This window comes from Athene cunicularia (assembly GCF_003259725.1).
Source record: "Athene cunicularia isolate RWA chromosome 9 unlocalized genomic scaffold, athCun1 chr9_part2, whole genome shotgun sequence".
NCBI classification, from domain to species: domain Eukaryota; kingdom Metazoa; phylum Chordata; class Aves; order Strigiformes; family Strigidae; genus Athene; species Athene cunicularia.
Genome location: NW_020799111.1, coordinates 850,425 through 859,247, shown reverse-complemented (window position 1 = coordinate 859,247; position 8,823 = coordinate 850,425).

Here is an 8,823-nt window from a genome sequence, read left to right as displayed (position 1 = left end):
AGACGGGTATATGCCCCTGAAATCCATCCTCTGCTCCCCATGTGTCTCACCAATCCTTGCCTCGCTCAGGGTAGCCTTAGCAGTGTCCCCATCCTTGGGAAGGAAGCACAAGAGCTCCCAGGAGGCTGTCCCACACAGTTCTTCCATAACTTTTTGTTGATTTGTTCCAAAATCTAACATATCCCGAGAAAGCTTAGAAATTGCAGTGCCACTGAAAAGTCAAAAATATCTAAGCATCAGCAGGTCCTGAGGGAACTGGTGGGTGAAGTGGCTAAGCCACTATCCATCATATTTGAGAAACTGTGGCAGTCCGGTAAAGTTCCCACTGACTGGAAAAGGGGAAACAACCCCATTTTAAAACAGAAAAAAGGAAGACCTTCGGAACCACAGGCCAGCCAGCCTCACCTCTGTGCCCAGCAAGATCATGGAGAGGATCCTCCTGGAAGCTGTGCTATGGCACATGGAAAATGAGGAGGTGATAGGTGACAGACAACATGGCTTCACTGAGGGAAAATCGTGCCTGATGAATTTGGTGGCCTTCTACAATGGGGTAACAGCACTGGTGGATAAGGCAAGAGCAATTGATGTCATCTACCTGGACTTGTGCAGAGCATTTGACACTGTCCCGCACAACATCCTTGTCTCTAAATTGGAGAGACACGGATCTAATGGTGGGTAAGGAATTGGTTGGATGGTCGCACTCCAAGAGCTGTGGTCAACAGCTCAGTGTCCGAGTGGAGAGCAGTGATGAGTGGTGTCCTCAGGGGTCGGGGTTGGGACTGGTGCTGCTTAACATCTTTGTTGGTGACAGTGGGATCGAGGCACCCTCAGCAAGTTTTCTGACAACACCAACACCAAGCTGTATGGTGCGGTGACATGCTGGAGGGAAGGGATGTGCCATCCAGAGGGACCTGGACAGGCTGGAGAGGTGGCCCTGTGCAAATCTCATGGAGTTCAACAAGGCCAAGTGCAGGGTCCTGCCCATGGGTCGGGGCAATCCCAAGCACAAATCCAGGCTGGGTGAGGAGTGGATGGAGAGCAGCCTTGCAGAGAAGGACTTGGGGGTATCAGTGGATGGAAAACTGACTGTGTGCCAGCAATGTGTGCTCACAGCCCAGAAAGCCAACCGTGTCCTGGGCTGCATCCAGAGTAGTGTGGGCAGCAGGGCGAGGGGGGGGATTCTCCCCCTCTACTCCGCTCTCATGAGACTCCCCCTGCAGTGTCGTGTCCAGCTCTGGGGGCACCAACAGCAGAAGGACACAGACAAGGCATGGAAAAGACAAAGTGGGTGGCCTCCAGCTGAAAAATGCCTTCCTTTTGGAGTCTAGGAGTGGCAAACTTCTTGGTGCAGCCAGCTTCTTTCCCTGAACTTCTATCAGACAGCTGTTTTTCCAAAATCTATGTTAAAAAATGCATACCTATTCACACAGAGGGTCCTCTCTCTCACTAAATGCACACACATGCTTCTGCAAGTTCTGGTTAGAGCCATACTTCACTGCCTGGGTGTAGTTTTGTGCAAAAAGAGAACTCCTTCCATGCTGAAATGCATGTATCTAGCTGACTAAACTGAGACTGAACAGCGTTCTTAATAACGATGGAAATTCCTGTTGGCTTTCAAGGTAAGAGGTCAATGCTCTAGTTCATGCAAACAGGAGCAGCTTTACCAGAAAGAATAGAGCTAAGCCAATGCCTCTCAGACTTTGTCTTTGTTATCCAGAAAACATCAAGCCTTCCATAGTGTACATCCTCATGAAATGAGCTGAATTGTTATTACACATCTCAAGTTCGTTGTATTGCAAAATTATGATCCCGGCTGTTCTGTTTTCAGAAAGAGGATGCTGCTAAAAATTACACAAATAGTGAAGAAATACAAATTGACACACCCTCTGACCAACCACGGGTCACTGGTGATGCATAAACACATCTGAACCCCAAGGAAAGAACGGGGCTTGGCATCATGCTAAGTAAAATTGAAGATAAAATGATACTGCTTATTTCTACATCTCCCTTATTACTGCAAACCACGCTGTGGTTTGTGGTTGAGATGAGGCTGGGCTGGAGTTTTGGTTGTGTCCTAAGGGAAGGACATTTGTTGTAATTGGGCAGGGATAAAGTTAGCGCTGGCATGACTGTCTGGGTGAGAGCTGGGCTTTATCACCGTGCTGGCTACCCCCCATGGCAGAGCTCATCCTAGAGCCAACAGTGGAGGATGGAGCCGAGCTCTGCTGGTGTGTCCACGTGGGAAAAACATTAACTGGGGAGAGGAGAAGCTGTGATCAAGGCACCACACCAACACAGGCATCTCGCCCGACTCTTTGGAGCAGTTATTTCAGTAGAGGTGATCCTGTCCAGCAGTGGAGGCCTTTGGAGCTGATGCTGCTGTTCCCAGGGGCCACCAGGCTGATACCTGTGTGATGAAAACCCAGCTCAGCTTGAGTTATTAAGGAGCAAAACCCCTGGAAATGGAAGAAAAAGTAAAGGTAGGAATTGAGCCTTGAGGTGGGATGGGCTGAGGGCAGAGGGCAATATACACTCACCAGGACTTTGGGTTTGTCCATAGTTTTCTTGTTTCCTTTTTGAAATGATAATTTCTAGTTTGTGGCTTGGAGAAGACTGGAGCCTGCCCACAACAAGGACGTCAGTGTGGTCAGCTGCAAAAGCTGGGCTCAAGTTCTCATCCTGTCCTGGTCCCACGAGTCACGTCGCAGCAGGTGAAGGCAAGAAGAGCAGCCTGATGGGAACCCATCTTCCCTGACCATCTTCCCTGCTCCTCTGTTGATAGCCCAGGGTGGGACACGAGACTGAGACTGGCAACGGTCCCCATCTCAAGGAGTGGGAGATGATGATGCTGGGTGGTGAATGGATGGAGAGCAGCCCTGCAGAGAAGGACTTGGGAATCTGGTGGGTGACAAATTGGACATGAGCTGGCACTGTGCAATTACAGCCCAGAAAACCAAGTGTATTCTGGGCTGCATCCAAAGCAGTGTGGCCAGCAGGTCAAGGGAGGCGATTCTGCTCCATTTTGGTGAGGCCACACCTGCAGAGTCCAGCTCTGGGGTCCTCAGTAGAAGGCAGACAGGGACCTGTTACAGCTGGTCCAGAGGAAGGCCACAAAGGGCTGGAACACCTCTGCTATGGAGAGATGCTGAGAGAGTTGAGCTTGTTCAGCCTGGAGAAAACTCCTGTCGCCTTTCTATAAAGGGGATAATAGGAAAGATGGAGAGAGACCTTTTACCAGCACCTGTAGTGACAGGGCAAGGGGCAATGGTTTTAAACTGAAAGAGAATAGATTTAGATTGGATATAAGGAAGAAATTTTTTACGATGGGAGTGGTGAGACATTGGAAGAGGTTGCCCAGAAAAGTTGTGGATGCCCCATTGTTCAAAGTTTTCAAGGTCAGGTTGGATGGGGCTTTGAACAACCTGACCTACTGAAAGATGCTCCTGCCTATGGCATAAGGGGTGGACTAGATGGTCTTTAAAGGGCCCTTCCAACCCACAGCAGTCTGCAATTCAATGTTCATGTACCCAGGAGGGGCAGGGAGGAGTTAGGAGTCTCCTGCAGGGCCAGCTTGCCTGGTCAGTGTAAGCATCCGGGGGAAATCCCAGCCCTCCTGCCCGATGCCAGGTCTCTCCTGGAAGAGTGACTCCCTCGTCCCCTGGAGCCCAGGTCAGTGTGAGGCTTTCAGCAGCTGTGAGCTGGACTGTGGGAGTGCCAGCTCTGCGAGCGTGGCCATGGCCAATGGCGGACTGGGACCAGTGTGGCATTCCCCGTTGGCTCCCAAAGCCTGTCAGATACCTGGAGAGCTGTGGCAGTCTTTTCAGAAACATGCTTTCAGACCCTGTTGGACCTACAGGTCAATTTTGAGGCTGTGCTCCAACTCGAGAGTCATTGTGGTGAGTTTATTTTTCAGGAAATGCCACAAACCAGTTTCCCTGCTGGTTAGGAGAAACGCTTGGTGTCAGGTTTTGACTGTGTTGCAATATGCTGTTTTCTACCTAGGATGAGCTGAACTGGCCACTGGAGAGTGGGAGCTGATGTTGTTTGAACCAATATTTGCTTCTAAGTGTTGCTTAATTTCGAAACCGCACAGAGCAAACAAAGAGCTCTCTGTCAATTTTAAGCCGCTCTACCCGGCTCTAAGCACTAAGCCCAGCTGCAGACTGTAGCCTCTTGTCCAGAGCTGCTTACCCTGTCATGCCATTACATGTTTGCCTTTTTAGGTTGGAAACAAATGTCAGCTCGACAGCCAGGTACCAGCAGTTCGACCCTTTCTGCCTTGCACAGCAGCTCTGCAGGGCAGTGCCACTGCCCCGCATCCTCTCAGTGCACATCCCTGCCTCCAGCAAACACCAGCTGGTCCAGCATCAATGAGGAAACAGGTTTCCCTGACCTCCTCTCTCAAGCAAGCCACCACTAACTCCCCAGACCCCTTGCTGAAATCAGCAGTGGTGTCTGCTCTGCCAGTCAGCGGTCCATGCAAAACTCACCCTCTTGGGCATGTAATTAGTGCCATTCCTGCTAATGAAGGGTTCCAGTTTGCTTAATTAACCCAAGGGTTAACAGGATTACCAGCAACTCTGTGCAACTTTGGGAGTTGTGATATTCTTGAAGGGCTTTTGGAAGGGAAAGAAGAAAAACACAGGGGGTTAACCATTCCTGCTGAAGACATGCTTGCAAATAGAGTGTCTGGAGCCCACTAACATTCACCCATGCTTCCCGTGTATTTTCCAAAGATCTGTGGAAACAAACCAGTAAACACTGATAGCCAGGAAAGGAAGGGCAGGAGTGCCAGCTGCCCTGCATGGCCACAGCACCCTCGGCTCCTCTCCCACGGGACCCCTAGATCCTGTGCCAGGGCATGCACCAGGTAGTTGCACAACTCTTCTGTCCACAAAATGGTTGTGTCCAGGTCTGTGGGACATGCCAGACAGTTTCCACAGAAGCACATACCCACAACAAGATGCTGGACCATCCCAGAGAATACGTTTGGGTGAGAACAGGAGAAAGGGTGGCTTATTTCCAGGGGGGGAGGGAGCTGTGGTTCACATGAGCCCCCGTGCACATATCCAGGGAAAAGGGAGTAGGGGTGTGAGTGGGGACATTCCCCTGTGGTCACAGAGCCCATGTTACCAGGATGGGGACAGAGGTGAGATGGTGGCGGAACTGGTCAAGAAGACCCCATGGTGAGAGGGGAGCGAGAATGGAGAAGCACAAGGTGAACCTGGAGGTGAGCCACAGCCACCCCACCACCACAAGACACCCAGGTGGGTCCTGCATCTCTGGCTGCCAAAGGAGCAGGGGGACATCACTGAAGCAGGCAGAAGAAAGCTCCTGGCAGATGCAGCCAGCCTTGCTCAGGGAGCAGCCCTGCACATGCTGCAGAGGGATGCTGATGATTCAGGTGGACCAAGAGTGACTTTGCAGGAGCTGTGGGCACAGAGCTGCTGATGGGAGCAGGCAGAAGAGACCAGCAGCCAAAAGGACACAAAAGAAGAAAGTTAAGGAGAAACACCAAGAAGGGGAGACTTGTGAACCAGCTTTGCAGAGCAGGGACAGCAGCATGAGCCCCAGACCTGGCAGCACTGGCAGCACTGGCTGGCTGCTGGAGCAGCTCTTGCTGCTGGATCTGGCCCAGGAAGCAGGGACTGAACCTCTTATTGTCCTCTGCAGCCCAATGGGCAACCCAGCTGGGCTGGCATGGCCACCTGCTGCTGCACCCAAGCATTGTGTTCAGCTGTTGGATAGCTGCTCTGGCCAGAAATGAGATTGGGCATTAAATGAACGGGAAAAGGGTCAACTCAGCAGTGGGTCAAGCTGAACTCTACCACTTTCTGTTCAACCCCTTTCCAGTTAGTTGATTCATGGTAATCATTAATACCAAGCTCCTGTCCATATGTGAAGCCTCACAATAACTAATTTTTAAACTGTCACCACAACTACACACTGTTGCGTGCGTCCTGGTTGAAGCTACCTTCCCATTTAAACACTCTTATGACCAATACATTTCCTCCCTGATTAATAGCGATTGTTTTGAAACCAGCAAAAAAATCTGTTGGCCAGCATTCCCTTCTACTTTGTAATTTTAAAGCAGCATTAAAGGGAATTAATGGAAATCAGGCTTCAGAATAACAGCAAGGCTTAGTCTTTATTGAAGATCCCTTGAACTCTAATTAAATCAATTTTCCTTCTGCTCTTGAGATTTTTCAAACACAGATCTGGCAATTCAGCAGTCACGAGCCATGCAAACATCTCACCCTTTGGAGGTCGATAGCTAAGTACACCACCTATGACTAAATACTGGACCCAGGACCTGAGAGGGCATCTCATCCCTGCCAGTGTGGGTGACCACTAGATCATCAGTGAAACACCTCCCCTGCCCACAGGATCTCTGAGGACCAGGCTTGACCTTTCAGTTCCCCCTTTCCCTCTCAAGTAGCAGAGGAATTTGTTTCCTGGTCGTTGATCAAGATGTTCTCATCAAGATAAAATCCGAGGGGACTGCTCCTCCCATCTTCACCACTCCACTCCCTGGTAGCCCGGGGCTGGCACAGCCCCGAAGGCGCTGCTGGACCTTGGCTCTCAAACCACCTTGTCCTTTCCCGTAATTGCTGTTTTGCAATGTGGAAAATAATAAGTCTTGGGACTATTAAGAGCTCTGGGAGGAGCAGAGAGGGGGGAGCAAAAGGCCAAGCTGAGCAGATTTCAAACCCCGTCCTGAGGGCTTTTAGACTCCTATGGCATTTTAATCCTCTTGGCATTTCCAGCTGCAGGGATAAAGGAGCAGAAATCCTAGGTAGAGATGGGGGGCTTCAGGGCACATGTCTAGCTGGGGCGGGTCCTGCAAAGGGAGCTCTGGGGTGGGGTGCTCATCGGAAGACAGCAGCCCTCTCCCAGAGCCCCAGCAGCATCACCCATTGGGTCCTTGCCCACACGCTCTGCCCATGCGGGTGCCTCAGCACTGGGGAAAACGGTGGCAAAGCCCAGCTGAAGCATGACGTGGCCCTAACAGCTCCCCAAAACTGGTGCAAGAATAAGGAAGGAATCAGAAAAATATCTTGTTTCAGATGCTTTGCTAAAAGTTGCATAAGTTGGGGGAACATGGCTGTGCTCTGTAGGTGCAATGATCAGTTATGTTTTAAAGAAAGGGTGCTGTCTGGGAATAAATTGATTTGTGCCACTAACCTTTAAATCACAGTCAAATAGAAAAACAAACTCCTTTTGGGGAGTCTGGTCAGTGGTAGTGACTGAGGGTCACAGCACAGCTCTGTCTATAGCCTTGAAAGACCCAAGCTGAGATCTGTTGTTCTCCCCTCCACCAGAGGCTTTGCCCTCCAACACACGCCCCTCTGATCACCTTCACCCATCACCTGCATCTGCCAGTGGCATCCACCACAGGCAGAGAGCCCTGCCACTCCTGCCACGCAAAACCAGGATGGACATCACAGCCAGAGTGCACCATGACCAGTGGCAAGGGCAGAATGAGAGAGCAAGCCTTGGAGAAACACTGGCCAGATGTGCAGTGCTGCAAGATACACCCCTTCCCAAAGGCATCACCAGCTCATACAACCCCATTCGCTCTCATTTTCCACCTCACCAGGGGCCTCCAGTGACAAGCTTCCAGGAGCCCATTCATGCTCAGCCCATCAGTTCCTGCCCGAGCAATGCGGGCGGAGCACTGGTCCCCAACTCCACCACAGCTCTGCCCCTGACTGGACATGGCCCTGTCGGTCCAGACCCCAACCCACAGACGGACTTCCCAGCCAGACCTTGGACCTGCCTGGTGCTCTCTTGGGCTGTGTCCGACCCTGCTACTGTCCCCAGACCTTCCTCATCACCACCAGCTTCCATGGGGATCTGGACTCTCAGCTGGCCCCAGCTGCTATCCCAAGGCCCATCCAGCTCACCTTGCATGGAAAGAATGAACAAAAAGTCCCCTGCCTACCCAGCTGTGCCATCACACTGGGCTTCCCATCTCTTCAGGAGCAGGCAGCCAGGCAGTACCATGGCATGTGGGAGAGAACAAAAAGCTGGTTAGACCAGGGAATGGGAAACAAGATCTTGACTCTCTTGTAGAGCTTTGATCTCACATTTCAACCCATTTACAGCCTGATTTACCCTGGGTGATTATTTTTTATACACAGCAGTAAAGTTTTTCCCATCGAACCAAACATTTCTACTGAGTGCTGGCTCTCGAAGAAGTCCCACAGCCCCAGGCTGACATCAACACCGTCTTTTATAAACATGCCATGGAGGAATAACATGAACAAACATCAGGAAAGGCTTTAGGGAGATCCTATTACAAACAAGATATTTGTTTCTCTCGCACATTCCCCTCGAGGTGGGAAATCCCCGTGAAAAGACCAGGCTGGCCTTTAGTCAAGGACCTAAGACTTGTGTAATGATGGCAGGCTCCAGGGAAGCTGGACATACAAAGCTGTGTCTCCTTTCTTGTCTACCACAAGGGATGCTAGCACAGATTTTAAGAGCCCAACAGCAAATAGCTTCTCAGGGGAGCGTTTCACACCAGAAGAGCAGTCAGCTTTTTACTCATTAGCATATCAGTAATACTTGCAGGCTCTGTCTGTTACAGAGGACTTAAAAAATTGGAGAAGCCAAAAGAAGGGACCATCTCACTCTGTTTTAGCCCTCTAAAAGTTAAATTGGGGCTGCGTCTATCATCCCAGGGGATAGACATGTTCAGAGGCCAATACACCCCACTATAGCATAGGTAGCATGAAATATCCTGTGGACATGGTAGAGGACACACATGGTGGCTCAGACAGGACACCCACTTGCCTGGTAACTAGGGGAGGTTATTCC